The 19,007-nt window shown below is 41.8% G+C and overlaps 1 protein-coding gene across 2 annotated transcripts in view; it reads left to right on the top strand.

Moving 5' to 3' along the window:
* The first annotated feature begins 17,946 nt into the window (after positions 1–17,946).
* The window catches only part of LOC123772933 (putative leucine-rich repeat-containing protein DDB_G0290503), a 393,605-nt gene continuing 392,544 nt past the window's right edge, over positions 17,947–19,007 (top strand). For both annotated transcript variants that reach the window (XM_069323327.1, XM_069323326.1), the window contains exon 1: positions 17,947–18,200. The gene's annotated coding sequence lies outside the window, so the exon portion shown is untranslated. The remainder of the gene's footprint in view (positions 18,201–19,007) is intronic.

Below are 19,007 nucleotides of genomic sequence, written 5' to 3'. Positions count from 1 at the left end.
AAGACATCATAAGAAGGAAAGTGAAATGCCATGCAACCTCTGAAGAGACAACTAACACAACACCTATACCCTCTATTAGACTATTTTACAGGAACTTCTTTTCCACAGCTCATAAAACGGAGGAAAGGGTCCTGAAAGATATTGTTAATAGAAACGTTATCCCTACAGACAAAAATCAGAAGATACAACTGACAATTTACTATAAAACCAGAAAAACGGCCAGCCTACTCATGAGAAACTCTCCAGACACAAAACAGAACGCTTTAAAGGAGACTAACGTCGTCTATGCCTTCAAATGCCCTCTTGGGGACTGTAAGCTCCAAAAAACCCAGTATATAGGCAAGACAACAACATCTCTTTCTAGGCGTTTAACGATGCATAAGCAGCAGGGCTCCATTAAGGAACATATAATCTCTTCCCACAACCAAACCATCGCCAGAGAAATCCTAGTAAACAACACAGAAATCATCGATAGATACAGCGATAGCAGACGGCTTGACGTTTGCGAGGCACTACACATCAAGAAGTCAACACCAGCAATCAACAGCCAATTAATGCACAACTATATTCTACCCACCTCAAGACTCCGCTCCAATATAGAAGCATCAAGAAATATGGACCAATAGGCTTTCTACAATCACTTCTATTCAATACCCATTGTTTCGTGTTCTGTCTTGTGTTGATGAAATTAATACCCTATTACAGCCCGTCCTCCAAAAATGGGGTGGTAAATGTAAGAAGACAAATAAGTGCAATTATGTACTATTCATAGCAGTTAGGAATTGTACTTATTTTCACTTAGTATTAAATCGTACTGTCAGATATATTGTGAATATTTGAGTTTACCTGAAAAACTGAATAGAAAACCACAACCTCACCTAACCGTCTTAGTTTTTGAAGATAATAATTGTATTGCTTCTTAATTACAATTAGTACTTAACATATAGCTATATTGATATTACAGTTTTATAAAACTAATAAAACAAAACTAAAATATATTAATAAATTCTAAAGTAACAGGATATTTTAAAATTTTGTATAAAGTCTATATTGTTTAATTAACCTGAAAAAGAAATTCCTGATATTTAAAACTTGTATATTGCAAATCGAAATTGAAAACGTCATCCTAAAATTCTGAGTGACTTAACAGAAAACGAGAAGAATTAAAGTGGGGGAGGGAGTTGGGTCAATGTAACAGCCCCATAAGTGCAATTATGCACTGCTTATTACAGTAAGAAAGTGTACTTATTACACTTAGTATTAAATCGTACTGTCAATTCGGAGGATGGGTTGCCTATTAATGCCACCTCACCCCATCCACCTCTCTCAAATGTAGATATAAAAACGGAGATGCGTAAGTTCTATTCAGTTGTGTATTTGTAAACTAAAGTCTTTGAAAATGTAATAAGTTTTACGAAACGCGCTCGTGTCGCGTCAGACTAGAAATAAAAATGAATTTTGGAGAATTGATTTTTGATTTACCTCCAACAGTGAAAAGAAATGTACGAAAGATTGAAAAAATTCGTGTTAGAATTATTAATCTTACTTTTTCCGTCATATTTAATAAAATATATATATATATATATATATATATATATATATATATATATATGTCGTACCTAGTAGCCAGAACGCACTTCTCGGCCTACTATGCAAGGCCCGATTTGCCTAATAAGCCAAGTTTTCCTGAATTATTATATTTTCTCAATTTTTTTTCTTATGAGATGATAAAGCTACCCATTTCATTATGTATGAGGTCAATATTTTTTTATTGGAGTTAAAATTAACGTAGATATATGACCAAACCTAACCAACCCTACCTAACCTAACCTAACCTATCTTTTTAGGTTAGGTTAGGTTAGGTAGCCGAAAAAGTTAGGTTAGGTTTGGTTAGGTAGGTTAGGTAGTCGAAAAACAATTAATTCATGAAAACTTGGCTTATTATTCAAATCGGGCCTTGCATAGTAGGCAGAGAAGTGCGTTCTGGCTATTAGGTACGACATATGTATATATATATATATATATATATATATATATATATATATATATATATATATATATATATATATATATATATATATATATATATATATATATATATATATATATATGCGAACAAGCCAGAATGGTCCCCTGGACAATATGCAACTGAAAACTCACACCCCAGAAGTGACTCGAACCCATACTCCCAGAAGCAACGCAACTGGTATGTACAAGACGCCTTAATCCACTTGACCATCACGACCGGACATAATGAGGTGATAGCCGAGGCTATTTGAACCACCCCACCGCCGGCACTCGGATAGTTATCTTGGGCATAGCATTTTACCAAATCACCTCATTCTTAGGGGCACACGTGAGGAACACAAATGCGAACAAGCCAGAATGGTCCCCTGGACAATATGCAACTGAAAACTCACACCCCAGAAGTGACTCGAACCCATACTCCCAGAAGCAACGCAACTGGTATGTACAAGACGCCTTAATCCACTTGACCATCACGACCGGACATAATGAGGTGATAGCCGAGGCTATTTGAACCACCCCACCGCCGGCACTCGGATAGTTATCTTGGGCATAGCAATTTACCAAATCACCTCATTCTGGGGTGTGAGTTTTCAGTTGCATATTGTCCAGGGGACCATTCTGGCTTGTTCGCATTTGTGTTCCTCACGTGTGCCCCTAAGAATGAGGTGATTTGGTAAAATGCTATGCCCAAGATAACTATCCGAGTGCCGGCGGTGGGGTGGTTCAAATAGCCTCGGCTATCACCTCATTATGTCCGGTCGTGATGGTCAAGTGGATTAAGGCGTCTTGTACATACCAGTTGCGTTGCTTCTGGGAGTATGGGTTCGAGTCACTTCTGGGGTGTGAGTTTTCAGTTGCATATTGTCCAGGGGACCATTCTGGCTTGTTCGCATTTGTGTTCCTCACGTGTGCCCCTAAGAATGAGGTGATTTGGTAAAATGCTATGCCCAAGATAACTATCCGAGTGCCGGCGGTGGGGTGGTTCAAATAGCCTCGGCTATCACCTCATTATGTCCGGTCGTGATGGTCAAGTGGATTAAGGCGTCTTGTACATACCAGTTGCGTTGCTTCTGGGAGTATGGGTTCGAGTCACTTCTGGGGTGTGATATCGAGTTTTCAGTTGCATATTGTCCAGGGGACCATTCTGGCTTGTTCGCATTTGTGTTCCTCACGTGTGCCCCTAAGAATGAGGTGATTTGGTAAAATGCTATGCCCAAGATAACTATCCGAGTGCCGGCGGTGGGGTGGTTCAAATAGCCTCGGCTATCACCTCATTATGTCCGGTCGTGATGGTCAAGTGGATTAAGGCGTCTTGTACATACCAGTTGCGTTGCTTCTGGGAGTATGGGTTCGAGTCACTTCTGGGGTGTGAGTTTTCAGTTGCATATTGTCCAGGGGACCATTCTGGCTTGTTCGCATTTGTGTTCCTCACGTGTGCCCCTAAGAATGAGGTGATTTGGTAAAATGCTATGCCCAAGATAACTATCCGAGTGCCGGCGGTGGGGTGGTTCAAATAGCCTCGGCTATCACCTCATTATGTCCGGTCGTGATGGTCAAGTGGATTAAGGCGTCTTGTACATACCAGTTGCGTTGCTTCTGGGAGTATGGGTTCGAGTCACTTCTGGGGTGTGAGTTTTCAGTTGCATATTGTCCAGGGGACCATTCTGGCTTGTTCGCATTTGTGTTCCTCACGTGTGCCCCTAAGAATGAGGTGATTTGGTAAAATGCTATGCCCAAGATAACTATCCGAGTGCCGGCGGTGGGGTGGTTCAAATAGCCTCGGCTATCACCTCATTATGTCCGGTCGTGATGGTCAAGTGGATTAAGGCGTCTTGTACATACCAGTTGCGTTGCTTCTGGGAGTATGGGTTCGAGTCACTTCTGGGGTGTGATATCGAGTTTTCAGTTGCATATTGTCCAGGGGACCATTCTGGCTTGTTCGCATTTGTGTTCCTCACGTGTGCCCCTAAGAATGAGGTGATTTGGTAAAATGCTATGCCCAAGATAACTATCCGAGTGCCGGCGGTGGGGTGGTTCAAATAGCCTCGGCTATCACCTCATTATGTCCGGTCGTGATGGTCAAGTGGATTAAGGCGTCTTGTACATACCAGTTGCGTTGCTTCTGGGAGTATGGGTTCGAGTCACTTCTGGGGTGTGAGTTTTCAGTTGCATATTGTCCAGGGGACCATTCTGGCTTGTTCGCATTTGTGTTCCTCACGTGTGCCCCTAAGAATGAGGTGATTTGGTAAAATGCTATGCCCAAGATAACTATCCGAGTGCCGGCGGTGGGGTGGTTCAAATAGCCTCGGCTATCACCTCATTATGTCCGGTCGTGATGGTCAAGTGGATTAAGGCGTCTTGTACATACCAGTTGCGTTGCTTCTGGGAGTATGGGTTCGAGTCACTTCTGGGGTGTGAGTTTTCAGTTGCATATTGTCCAGGGGACCATTCTGGCTTGTTCGCATTTGTGTTCCTCACGTGTGCCCCTAAGAATGAGGTGATTTGGTAAAATGCTATGCCCAAGATAACTATCCGAGTGCCGGCGGTGGGGTGGTTCAAATAGCCTCGGCTATCACCTCATTATGTCCGGTCGTGATGGTCAAGTGGATTAAGGCGTCTTGTACATACCAGTTGCGTTGCTTCTGGGAGTATGGGTTCGAGTCACTTCTGGGGTGTGAGTTTTCAGTTGCATATTGTCCAGGGGACCATTCTGGCTTGTTCGCATTTGTGTTCCTCACGTGTGCCCCTAAGAATGAGGTGATTTGGTAAAATGCTATGCCCAAGATAACTATCCGAGTGCCAGCGGTGGGGTGGTTCAAATAGCCTCGGCTATCACCTCATTATGTCCGGTCGTGATGGTCAAGTGGATTAAGGCGTCTTGTACATACCAGTTGCGTTGCTTCTGGGAGTATGGGTTCGAGTCACTTCTGGGGTGTGAGTTTTCAGTTGCATATTGTCCAGGGGACCATTCTGGCTTGTTCGCATTTGTGTTCCTCACGTGTGCCCCTAAGAATGAGGTGATTTGGTAAAATGCTATGCCCAAGATAACTATCCGAGTGCCGGCGGTGGGGTGGTTCAAATAGCCTCGGCTATCACCTCATTATGTCCGGTCGTGATGGTCAAGTGGATTAAGGCGTCTTGTACATACCAGTTGCGTTGCTTCTGGGAGTATGGGTTCGAGTCACTTCTGGGGTGTGAGTTTTCAGTTGCATATTGTCCAGGGGACCATTCTGGCTTGTTCGCATTTGTGTTCCTCACGTGTGCCCCTAAGAATGAGGTGATTTGGTAAAATGCTATGCCCAAGATAACTATCCGAGTGCCGGCGGTGGGGTGGTTCAAATAGCCTCGGCTATCACCTCATTATGTCCGGTCGTGATGGTCAAGTGGATTAAGGCGTCTTGTACATACCAGTTGCGTTGCTTCTGGAAGTATGGGTTCGAGTCACTTCTGGGGTGTGAGTTTTCAGTTGCATATTGTCCAGGGGACCATTCTGGCTTGTTCGCATTTGTGTTCCTCACGTGTGCCCCTAAGAATGAGGTGATTTGGTAAAATGCTATGCCCAAGATAACTATCCGAGTGCCGGCGGTGGGGTGGTTCAAATAGCCTCGGCTATCACCTCATTATGTCCGGTCGTGATGGTCAAGTGGATTAAGGCGTCTTGTACATACCAGTTGCGTTGCTTCTGGGAGTATGGGTTCGAGTCACTTCTGGGGTGTGAGTTTTCAGTTGCATATTGTCCAGGGGACCATTCTGGCTTGTTCGCATTTGTGTTCCTCACGTGTGCCCCTAAGAATGAGGTGATTTGGTAAAATGCTATGCCCAAGATAACTATCCGAGTGCCGGCGGTGGGGTGGTTCAAATAGCCTCGGCTATCACCTCATTATGTCCGGTCGTGATGGTCAAGTGGATTAAGGCGTCTTGTACATACCAGTTGCGTTGCTTCTGGGAGTATGGGTTCGAGTCACTTCTGGGGTGTGAGTTTTCAGTTGCATATTGTCCAGGGGACCATTCTGGCTTGTTCGCATTTGTGTTCCTCACGTGTGCCCCTAAGAATGAGGTGATTTGGTAAAATGCTATGCCCAAGATAACTATCCGAGTGCCGGCGGTGGGGTGGTTCAAATAGCCTCGGCTATCACCTCATTATGTCCGGTCGTGATGGTCAAGTGGATTAAGGCGTCTTGTACATACCAGTTGCGTTGCTTCTGGGAGTATGGGTTCGAGTCACTTCTGGGGTGTGAGTTTTCATTTATATATATATATATATATATATATATATATATATATATATATATATATATATATATATATATATATATTTATCATTTCATTTATCATTTATTTATCATTTCATAAGAAAAATATTAGAGAAAATATATTAATTCATGAAAACTTGGCTTATTAGGCAAATCGGGCCTTGCATAGTAGGCTGAGAAGTGCGTTCTGGCTACTAGGTACGACATATATATATATATATATATATATATATATATATATATATATATATATATATATATATATATATATATATATATATATATATATATATATATATATATATATACTAGGTACGACATATATATATATATATATATATATATATATATATATATATATATATATATATATATATATATATATATATATATATATATATATATATATATGTCGTACCTAGTAGCCAGAACGCACTTCTCAGCCTACTATGCAAGGCCCGATTTGCCTAATAAGCCAAGTTTTCATGAATTAATATATTTTCTCTAATATTTTTCTTATGAAATGATAAATCTACCCATTTCATTACGTATGAGGTCAATTTATTTTTATTGGAGTTAAAATTAACGTCGATATATGACCGAACCTAACCAACCCTACCTAACCTAACCTAACCTATCTTTATAGGTTAGGTTAGGTTAGGTAGCCGAAAAAGTTAGGTTAGGTTAGGTTAGGTAGGTTAGGTAGTCGAAAAACAATTAATTCATGAAAACTTGGCTTGTTAGGCAAATCGGGCCTTGAATAGTAGGCAGAGAAGTGCGTTCTGGCTACTAGGTACGACATATATATATATATATATATATATATATATATATATATATATATATATATATATATATATATATATATATATATATATATATATATATATATATTGTGACGATAATCTCTTTCAAGAGAGATTGAGCCTGCTCTTCTCTACATCAAGTTACGTATGCAGATGACACAAAACTCAGTATGAAAATTATCTTGGCTGAAGACATTGAAAAACTCCAAGCTGATATTAATAAAGTTTTCGACTGGGCATCAGAAAATAACATGATGTTTAACAGTGATAAATTCCAGGCACTCAGGTACGGTAAAAATGAGGACCTTAAACATAATATAGAGTACAAAACACAATCAAATGTACCCATAGTAGGAAAACAGCATGTAAAGGATTTGGGAATAATAATGTCTGACGACCTAACGTTTAAGGAGCATAACCAAGCAAATATTGCGACAGCCAGAAAAATGATAGGATGGATTACGAGAACTTTCAAATCCAGGGATCCCATCACAATGGTTGTACTCTTCAAGTCACTTGTGTTGTCCCGTCTTGAGTACTGCTCAGTACTCACTTCCCCCTTCAGAGCAGGAGAGATTGCTGAATTAGAGGGAATACAGAGAACATATACGGCACGCATAGACGAGATAAAGCACCTAAATTATTGGGATCGTCTCAAAGCTCTCCAAATGTATTCACTAGAAAGAAGACAAATTCAGAGAGGTGGTGGCACTGCTTTTTACTACCACCAAGAACTAACATGCTTAAAAGTAATTAGAACTAGAGACTGTTGTGGGGAGTATATCTTCTCCAGCTTCAGAGTCAAGGGTGCCGAGTCTGTCCTGTCTGTGGGTGCAGTCTATAGAACTCCTAACACTGATGTGTCCGAATTCAACTCTAACCTTAGAAATCTAATACTCGATAACAGACTGAACAAAAACCATCTAATTATCGCAGGGGACTTTAATATTAACCTCTGCGAGCCTGAACACCCTACTGCTGTTAGCTTCCTCAACTGTATGAATTCCTGCTTCCTCATACCCTTAATCACTAGACCTATCTTGAGGCTATCTTGAGATGATTTCGGGGCTTTAGTGTCCCCGCGGCCCGGTCCTCGACCAGGCCTCCACTCCCAGGAAGCAGCCCGTGACAGCTGACTAACACCCAGGTACCTATTTTACTGCTAGGTAACAGGGGCATAGGGTGAAAGAAACTCTGCCCATTGTTTCTCGCCGGCGCCTGGGATCGAACCCAGGATCACAGGATCACAAGTCCAGCGTGCTGTCCGCTCGGCCGACCGGATCCCCTAAAGAATCACTGATAGTACCTACTCCCACCTACTAGAATCACTGATAGTACTGCCACGACGCTAGATCACATCTGGACAAACATAACCTCTCCGCTTACTTCAGGTATACTCACCGATAGCACTACAGACCATTACCCCACATTTCTCTTAACTAACATTAGCAAACCACCTCTAGAGTCAAGGGAGTTAAGTTTTAGGCTGCACAATGACACTGCTATAGACAATTTTATAACTGCCGCTGATAATGTCAACTGGGAGTACGAGTTAGGTAACATAGTGGACATCAACCTAGCAGTGCAATCTTTTCTTCAAAAAACTCTTAGCCTTTATAACACCCACTGTCCTATGCTTACAAAACAAGTCACAACCAAAAGGCTTAACAATCCCTGGCTTACAAAGGGAAAACTTAAATCCATTAATAAAAAACTTGACCTTGAGACGAAGTATAGGTTAGGAATTGTCTCCAAAGAATTCTCAAAGAATTACTCGTTATTGCTATCTAAGATAATTAGACGAGCCAAAACTAAATACTACGAAGATAAATTTACCCAAATAAAGAGCAACATTAAAAAAACTTGGGGCACAATTTCACAAATATTGAGATCAAAGAAGATTTTAAATAACAAACCAACACTCCTGTCCAATAACGATGGTCAGCTTTCAGCCTCAGATTCAGCTATTGAGTTCAATAGGTTCTTCTCTTCCATTGGGTCATCCCTTGCAAATGATATTCCATCTTCCAGTACCGATGTTAAGGACTATCTTACAGGTAACTATCCACAGTCTGTACCTAAAGCCTATTAATTCCACTGACGTCAATGAGATAATCCTTTCCCTTAAAACCAAGTCTAGTGCCCTTGAGAAGATACCAACTTTAATTTACAAAAAAGCCTCCAGAACTTTAGCCCCTGCTATTGCATTACTCTTCAACAAGTCACTTGAACTCCAAACCTTTCCAGATATCCTAAAAAAAACGAGAGTTATCCCTGTACACAAATGTGGTGATCTCACAGATGTTAACAACTACAGACCTATATCAATCCTGCCTAACTTGTCAAAAATTTTTGAAAAGCTAATCTACAAGCAGCTTTACTTTTATCTAGTCAAACACAAAATACTTAGCTCTTGCCAATATGGCTTCAGACCCAAAAAAAGCACTAACGATGCACTTATTAGTATGCTTAACTTGATTCATGCAGCTCTTGATAAAAATGAGTTCCCTGTTGGGTTATTTGTGGACCTGCGTAAGGTTTTTGATACTGTCAACCACCAAAACCTTCTTCTTAAATTACATCATTATGGAGTCAGAGGACACTCCCTGCAATACCTCAAATCCTACCTTACTGACAGGCTCCAGTATGTTTCTGTGAATAATTCAATTTCTCCCACCCTACCCATCAACATTGGTGTTCCTCAGGGCAGCATACTTGGCCCTCTCCTCTTTCTCATCTACATTAATGACCTTCCAAATGCCTCCCAACACCTCAAACCAATTCTATTTGCTGACGACACAACCTTCATTTACTGCAGTCCTGACCCCCTTGCTCTAAATGCCACAGTAAATACTGAGCTAAATAAAGTCCATCTTTGGTTAACTGCCAACAAACTCACCCTTAACATTGACAAAACTTTCTATATTCTGTTTGACAATAAATCCTCTAATCAAATAAATCTCAAAATAAACAATACCCAAATTTGTAACAAATTAGATGGCAAATTCCTTGGCATTCTCATTGACTACAAGCTGAATTTCCAGGGTCACATTCTAAATATATAAAAAAAAGTTTCAAAAACTGTTGGCATTCTTTCTAAGATCAGATATTATGTACCCCGCCCTGCCCTGGTGACTCTCTATTACTCCCTCATCTATCCTTATCTCAACTATGGTATTTGTGCTTGGGGTTCTACTACCCAAAATCATTTACGTCCTCTAATTACTCAACACAAAGCTGCTATTTAGAAAATATCCAACTCTGGCCCCAGACATCACTCGGTACCCCTACTCAAATCTCTGAATATGTTAGACATTAAGTCACTGCACATTCTCTCATGTGTATTATACATATATAAAACGCTGAATTGTAATGCCAATCCTGACCTCAAAAGCTTCATTGAAGGTTGTAACAGAACCCATGAGCACCACACCAGAAATAAATACAGTTTTGATATTCCAAGAGTACGACTTAATCAAACTAGAAATGCTCTACAAATCAAGGGACCCAGAATGTGGAATGACCTTCCCAACCATGTTAAAGACTGTACCTCTCTCAACCAGTTTAAGGTAAAAACGAAGCACTACCTAATAAATTCCCTGTAACCTACCTTTCCCCTCTTGTGTCAACCCATGTCTGTTTTTTTTTAAAACAACGCTGTTTGTCGACCTAATTGTTATTTGTGCTGCTTTTTCAGCCATGTCACCCCCTCCTTTTTTGTCTTTATTTTTATTTGTTCTCTACACATTTTATTCTTTACACTCAATTAGTATTAAGTTTTAGTCTTTAATGTTTTTCCTGCCCGAAACACTTTGCGTAATAGTGGCTTTAGGCATTATATGTACTAGCTCTATCTATAAATCGATCAAATTTTGGAAAATCTCTTGTATGTATGTACCTTACCTGAATAAACATTTATTTTATTTATTTTATTTTATTTTTATTTTATATAAGCCAGCGAGTTGAGAATAGCAAACCAGTACAATCTCTAGTCAAGAATGTAGTACTCGGCATAGGCAGTTCTAATCGACCCAAGTCGCTACAGCTTCGACACAGAGCAGACAGCAGACTACGACCGCATCGAGCCGCCACGTACGCTCTCGCTTCCCGAGTTCAGACACACAATTCTCAATTGAGCCGCCACGCTCTCCCACATAGAGCTCCACGACTCCGGCCACACTCAGCTCTCTGCTCTGCTCCAGGTTTCATCTCAACGTCTACGACACTGCTGTATCCAGGACTACTAAATAAATATGAAACTCACTAAACACTGTGTATCTAATCAACCCAACAACGTAACACAATCGTACGTTACATTGGTGACCCCAGAGAGTTTCGACGATACCCAGCCACGATGGACTACAACATGGATTCTCACTGGACCTTCACGCCTGCTCTTGCTTGCTGTGGACCACCTTGTGCCACCTGTCACGGAACGCTGCCAACATCCTCGCCACAGTTATGATTTTCACCGCGATCGTCTCTTTATTTTCATCAACTACAGCTTGCTGCAAAGCGAGTGTTACTTACTCATCTGACAGTTTCATCAGCAGCAACTACATCATGTGGGATCTACAGCCTGTCCTGCCGATTCTCCGTCGCTGCCAGGGCACTGCTTGTTCTACAGGGACTCCCAGGACAGCTGCTCTTTCGTCAGACTCATCTACACGTTCACTGCATTCTGATACTGTGCCGACTCAAGCACCTTGCGCAGTACAGGACTTACAGCTTGCGTTTCCAACTCTTCGTCGCCTCCAGGACAATTTAGCTCTTGTAGTGATTCCCTCGTTGTCCTAACTACGTGCCTACATTACCTCATATTGTTCTGGTGCCCGAGCTCATCCGCCCCGGATCTAAATGCTCCACCAACGACCCAAGGACGTGTAGCGAGTAGATTATCCCAATAATATACTCGCTCCAAATGCATTGTTAATATTCCTGTCAACCTTTGGAGATGAATGAGGTGAGGCGTTGCCCGGGCAACACGATGAGGTGTTGCCCGAGCATATAAGCAGCAGAATAGCAAACATTAACTAGTCTACTTTCAAGTGTGGTCTAGAGCAGACACTTGCGAGATACTGTACCAACGCTCAGTGCGCTCAACTCACACCAAAGTATCACCTGTGTACTTCTGTATATTCGACCAAATATATATATAGTATCTTAGTAACCAATGTAACGGTTCTATTGTTACGTAAAGTATGGTGACAAATAAACACAGAAACTAAGATATATATATATATTTGGTCAAATATACAGAAGTACACAGGTGATACTTTGGTGTTGCCCGAGCATATAAGCAGCAGAATAGCAAACATTAACTAGTCTGTATATTCGCAATGTAACGGTTCTATTGTTACGTAAAGTATGGTGACAAATAAACACAGAAACTAAGATATATATATATATTTGGTCGAATATACAGAAGTACACAGGTGATACTTTGGTGTTGCCCGAGCATATAAGCAGCAGAATAGCAAACATTAACCTTGACCTTCCCAACCATGTTAAAGACTGTACCTCTCTCAACCAGTTTAAGTTAAAAACGAAGCTATACCTAATAAATTCCCTGTAACCTACCTTACCCTTCTATTGTCAACCAATGTCTGTTTTTCTTTAAAGAGCGCTGTTTGTCGACATAATTGTATTTGAGCTGCTTTTTCATCTATGTTTTCATTTCTTGTTTTCATTCTACTCATTATGCTCAATTAGTATTAAGCTTGTCATTTAAGTTTATCATGCCCGAAACGCTTTGCGTAATAGTGGCTTTAGGCATTGTATGTACTAGCTCTACCTATAAGTCAACCAACCTTTGTAAAAATTTATTGTATGTATGTACCTTACCTAAATAAACATTTTATTTTTTTATTTTATTTTTATAGTCTACTTTCAAGTGTGGTCTAGAGCAGACACTTGCGAGATACTGTACCGACGCTCAGTGCGCTCAACTCACACCAAAGTATCACCTGTGTACTTCTGTATATTCGACTAAATATATAAAGTATCTTAGTGTCTGTGTTTATTTGTCACCAGACATCCCTCCAGAGAGAACCGTTACATTGGTGACCCCAGAGAGTTTCGACGATACCCAGCCACGATGGACTACAACATGGACTCTCACTGGACCTCTACTGCTACTGTTTGCTGTGATGGAACACAGCCAACACCCTCGCCACAGCTATGATTTTCATCGCGTCCATCTCTGCATTTTCATCTACTACGGCTTGCTGCTCCACGATCGTTACTCACTCATTTTTCTCTTGTAATGTATCTTTCATTTATCAATTCTGATTGAACTTACCTACTTAATATTATCTGCTAGATTAAGGACCTGCCCGAAACGCTGCGCGTACTAGTGGCTTTACAAGAATGTAATTACTGTACTATCCAATGTATTCTCACAAACCCAATGTACCTTCTTGTATATATATAAATAAATAAATAAATCTGACAGCCTCATCAATGATTACATCATGTTGGATCTACAGCTTGTCCTGCCGACTCTCCGTCGCTGCCAGGGCACTGCTTGTCCTACGCCCACGACAGCTGCTCTGTCATCAGATTCATCTACACGTTCACTGCATTTTGATACTCGGCCGACTCAAGCCCTTTGCGCAGTACAGGACTTACAGCTTGCGTTTCCGACACTTCGTCGCCTTCAGGACAATTCAGCTCTAGATGTGATTACCTCGTTGTCCTAACTACGTGCCTACATTACCTCCTAATGTCCAGGGTGCCCGAGCCCATCCGCCCCGGATCTAAATGCTCCCCCAGAGCCCCAAGGACGCAACAATTATATTTATGCACATTCTTCTCTCCTGCTACACCGAGCTTGTCCACACACTGCCTACATCTTTTGGTACCAGACTACAATTTCCAGTCAACAATGTAGTACTCGGCGTGTACAGTCCTAATCAACCCAAGATGCTACAGCTTCGACACAGCAGACAGCAGACTACGACCGCATCGAGCCGCCACGCTCTCGCTCCCCGAGTTTAGACACTCACAATTCTCAATCGAGCCGCCACGCTCTCGCTCCCCGAGTTCAGACACTCACAATTCTCAATCGAGCCGCCACGCTCTCCCATATAGAGCTCCACGACTCCGGCCTCACTCAGCTCTCTGCTCTGCTCCAGGCTTCGTCTCAACGTCTGCGACACTGCTAAATCCAGAGACACATCCGCCGACTACGCAGTTCACTTTTCGACCACAGTTACCAGCAGCACCGCCACCTACGACAACGGACGATCCTGTACGACCTCCCACCCTACGACTTCAGTTAGATGACATCAGCGAAGAGGAGGAAGTTAACTTTGATGGTTATGTAACGCGTATTTTTAATCAAGTATTTTTCCTTTCATTCCCTGGGAGGCGGAGTTGTGTAGCGAGTAGATTATCCCAATAATATACTCGCTCCAAATGCATTGTTAATATTCCTGTCAACCTTTGGAGATGAATGAGGTGAGGCGTTGCCCGGGCAACACGGTGAGGTGTTGCCCGAGCATATAAGCAGCAGAATAGCAAACATTACTAGTCTACTTTCAAGTGTGGTCTAGAGCAGACACTTGCGAGATACTGTACCGACGCTCAGTGCGCTCAACTCACACCAAAGTATCACCTGCGTACTTCTGTATATTCGACCAAATATATATATAGTATCTTAGTGTCTGTGTTTATTTGTCACCAGACATCCCTCCAGAGAGAACCGTTACAGCCGCAACAATCATGCACATTCTTTTCTCCTGCTACATCGAGCTTGTCCACACACTGCCTGCATCTTTTGGTACTGGACTACATGCTCCATAGCGACCCAGGGAACAGTAGACTCATATTTTTTTGTTGTATTGCTTTTCTTCCATTCCCTGGCAGGGGGAGTCCTGTAGCGAGTAAACCTATACTCGCTCCTTTATCTCATCATCTTAATGGCATAACTAATTACACAAGCTATAATCCTATCCCTATTTACAGGTAACGTTTTTTCCACCCTCCTATATATCTTACTGTGAGGTGTAGTCACTGTATATAAGCCAGCGATTTGAGAATAGCAAAGTCACGCAGGGTGCAGTCGCACCTCCACAGATCTCCAGTGCAGTATCATCTATTGATACTGGAGATCAATAGATGACCACTTACGGGCTATTCATGCCCGTGCCACCTTTTGGGTAGCTTAATCTTCATCAATCAATTCGAATAGCAAACCAGTACAATCTCCAGTGAAGAATGTAGTTGTAACGGTTCTATTGTTACGTAAAGTATGGTGACAAATAAACACAGACACTAAGATACTATATATATATTTGGTCGAATATACAGTACACCGGTGATACTTTGGTGTGAGTTGAGCGCACTGAGCGTCGGTACAGTATCTCGCAAGTGTCTGCTCTAGACCACACTTGAAAGTAGACTCTGGTTAATGTTTGCTATCCTGCTGCTTATATACCCGGGCAACGCCTCACCTCATTCATCTCCAAAGATTGACAGGAATATTAACAATGCATTTGGAGCGAGTATATTATTGGATAATCTACTCGCTACAGAACTCCCCCTCCCAGGGGATGAAAGGAAAAATACTTGATCAAGGAACTTAGCTGGTTAGTGAATTGTACGCCCTGCTCGCGTTACATAACCATCAAAGTTAACTTCCTCCTCTTCGCTGATGTCATCTAACTGGGGTCGTAGGGTGGGAGGTCGCACAGGATCGTCCGTCGTCGTAGGATCAGGTTGTGGTGCGGCTGGTAACTGTGGTCGAAAAGTGAACTGCGTAGTCGGCGGATGTGTCTCTGGATTTAGCAGTGTCGCAGACGTTGAGACGAAGCCTGGAGCAGAGCAGAGAGCTGAGTGAGGCCGGAGTCGTGGAGCTCTATGTGGGAGAGCGTGGCGGCTCGATTGAGATTTGTGAGTGTCTAAACTCGGGGAGCGAGAGCGTGGCGGCTCGATGCGGTCGTAGTCTGCTGTCTGCTCTGTGTCGAAGCTGTAACGTCTTGGGTTGATTAGGACTGTACACGCCGAGTACTACATTGTTGACTGTGGAAATTGTAGTCTGGTACCAAAAGATGTAGGCAGTGTGTGGACAAGCTCGGTGTAGCAGGAGAGAAGAATGTGCATAATTGTTGCGTCCTTGGGTCGCTGGTGGAGCATTTAGATCCGGGGCGGATGGGCTCGGGCACCAGGACATTAGGAGGTAATGTAGGCACGTAGTTAGGACAACGAGGTAATCACTGCTAGAGCTGAATTGTCCTGGAGGCGACGAAGAGTCGGAAACGCAAGCTGTAAGTCCTGTACTGCGCAAAGTGCTTGAGTCGGCAGAGTATCAGAATGCAGTGAACGTGTAGATGAATCTGACGAAAGAGCAGCTTTCGTGGGCGCCCCTGTAGAACAAGCAGTGCCCTGGCAGCGACGGAGAGTCGGCAGGACAGGCGGTAGATCCCACATTATGTAGTTACTGATGAAGCTGCCAGATGAGTGAGTAGTGATCGTGGAGCAGCAAGCCGTAGTAGATGAAAATGCAGAGACGATCGCGATGAAAATCATAGCTATGGCAAGGGTGTTGGCAACGTTCCATGACAGGTGGCTGCGGTCCACAGCAAGCAGCAGCAGTGGAGGTCCAGTGAGAGTCCATGTTGTAGTCAATCGTGGCTGGGTATCGTCGAAACTCTCTGGGGTCACCAATGTAACGGTTCTATTGTTACGTAAAGTATGGTGACAAATAAACACAGACACTAAGATACTATATATATATTTGGTCGAATATACAGAAGTACACCGGTGATACTTTGGTGTGAGTTGAGCGCACTGAGCGTCGGTACAGTATCTCGCAAGTGTCTGCTCTAGACCACACTTGAAAGTAGACTCTGGTTAATGTTTGCTATCCTGCTGCTTATATACCCGGGCAACTCCTCACCGTATTGCCCGGGCAACGCCTCACCTCATTCATCTCCAAAGATTGACAGGAATATTAACAATGCATTTGGAGCGAGTATATTATTGGATAATCTACTCGCTACATAGTACTCGGCATAGGCAGTTCTAATCGACCCAAGGCGCTACAGCTTCGACACAGAGCAGACAGCAGACTACGACCGCATCGAGCCGCCACGTACGCTCTCGCTCCCCGAGTTCAGACACTCACAATTCTCAATTGAGCCGCCACGCTCTCCCACATAGAGCTCCGCGACTCCGGCCTCACTCAGCTCTCTGCTCTGCTCCAGGCTTCGTCTCAACGTCTACGAGACTGCTGTATCCAGGACTACTAAATAAACATGAAACTCACTAAACACTGTGTATCTAATCAACCCAACAACATAACATAATCGTACGTTACATAAGTATATTGTGTTTGGCTAGACAAGAGTAAAGCTGCTTGTAGATTAGTTTCTCAAATATTTTTGACAAGTTAGGCAGGATTGATATAGGTCAGTAGTTATTAACATCTGTGAGTTCACCACACTTGTGGACAGGGGTTACTCTCCTACTACTTAAACCTACTTAAACTACTTAACACCTACTTAAAATTCTCTTAGATTAAAGACCTGCCCGAAACGCTGCGCGTACTAGTGGCTTTACAAGATTGTAATTAATATCCTATGTATCCACACAATCCCAATGTACCTTCTTGTATATAAATATATAAAAATAAATAAAAATAATAAAAATAGAACAGCTGTGAACGCCATCTAGTGCACAAATACAGGAGCGCCCAAAATACTTTAACACAATACACATATACAGACATGCGTGTGGCTTCTGACGTTGTTTTTATTAAATAATATTACATATTAGGCGTTTAACTCTAATAAGTATTATTATATATACCACATAGTAAACGTAATAGTAGTTTAGCCCAAAACTGGCTACAGTTTTGTGCGTTCGATCATGTTTGTGGCCACTGGGATGTGTTGTGTTTACGCTGGCGGGCGACGTAAACAATTCTAAACGTCATTTGAAACTCCGCCTACTGTAAAGGAGGCTGTACGTGTCTGGACTGCACTATAACACTTCGGGGCCCTGATGCTTCACCTATTTAGCCATATCAGCGCTTTTAACCTCAACATGGAGTGTATCATAGACCGAGAAGACTGTTAACTGTGAGGAATGACTGGTCATGCAAGCTGAGGTAAGGTCGTGAGTAATGATGTGCGAAAAGCTATTCCAAGAGTGTTAAGTTTCTTAACCAACAGGTGCTGTTATTTTCGCCTAACAAGCTCATCAAGATTGTAACTTGCTTAGCTAAATGAATTGTGGGGCTCAGTCCCTGAGCCCATTATGTGGCTCTGTAACCCTGTCCAATACCGCCCACAAGATGGGTATGGGGTGCATAATAAAATAAATTAGACTAACTGTGTAGCCGCTCTTGTTACTGTAGGGCTTTTTCAACTCTGATATCCGGAGACTGATCAGTCTGTAGACCTCTGGCTATGGGTATTGTCACATCACATTGCTGTTTGGACAAAGTTCATTCAACAATTATTAAAATAGCATTTATAAATAAATATAAATATATATATATATATATATATATATATATATATATATATATATATATATATATATATATATATATATATATATATATATATATATATATATATATGTGTGTGTGTGTATATGTTGTACCTAGTAGCCAGAACGTCGTACTCGGCCTACTATGCAAGACCCAATTAGTCTATTAAGCCAAGTTTTCCTGATTTTATATATTTTTCTTTTTTTTCTTATGAAATGATAAACCTGCCCATTTCATTATGTATAAGTTAATTTGTTTAAATTTCAGTTAAAACTAATGTAGATATATGACCGAACCTAACCAACCCAACCTAACCTAACCTATCCTATCTAAACCTAAACTAACACAACTACATCAGTAATCTATGTTCTTAATATAATATAATGATAATAATTCAAATAAACTTATTGGAAACAATTT

This window comes from Procambarus clarkii, chromosome 12 (assembly GCF_040958095.1).
Source record: "Procambarus clarkii isolate CNS0578487 chromosome 12, FALCON_Pclarkii_2.0, whole genome shotgun sequence".
Lineage (NCBI taxonomy): Eukaryota > Metazoa > Arthropoda > Malacostraca > Decapoda > Cambaridae > Procambarus > Procambarus clarkii.
The sequence above is the reverse complement of the archived record's forward strand: the minus strand, read 5'-3'. Positions and strand labels throughout refer to the sequence as shown.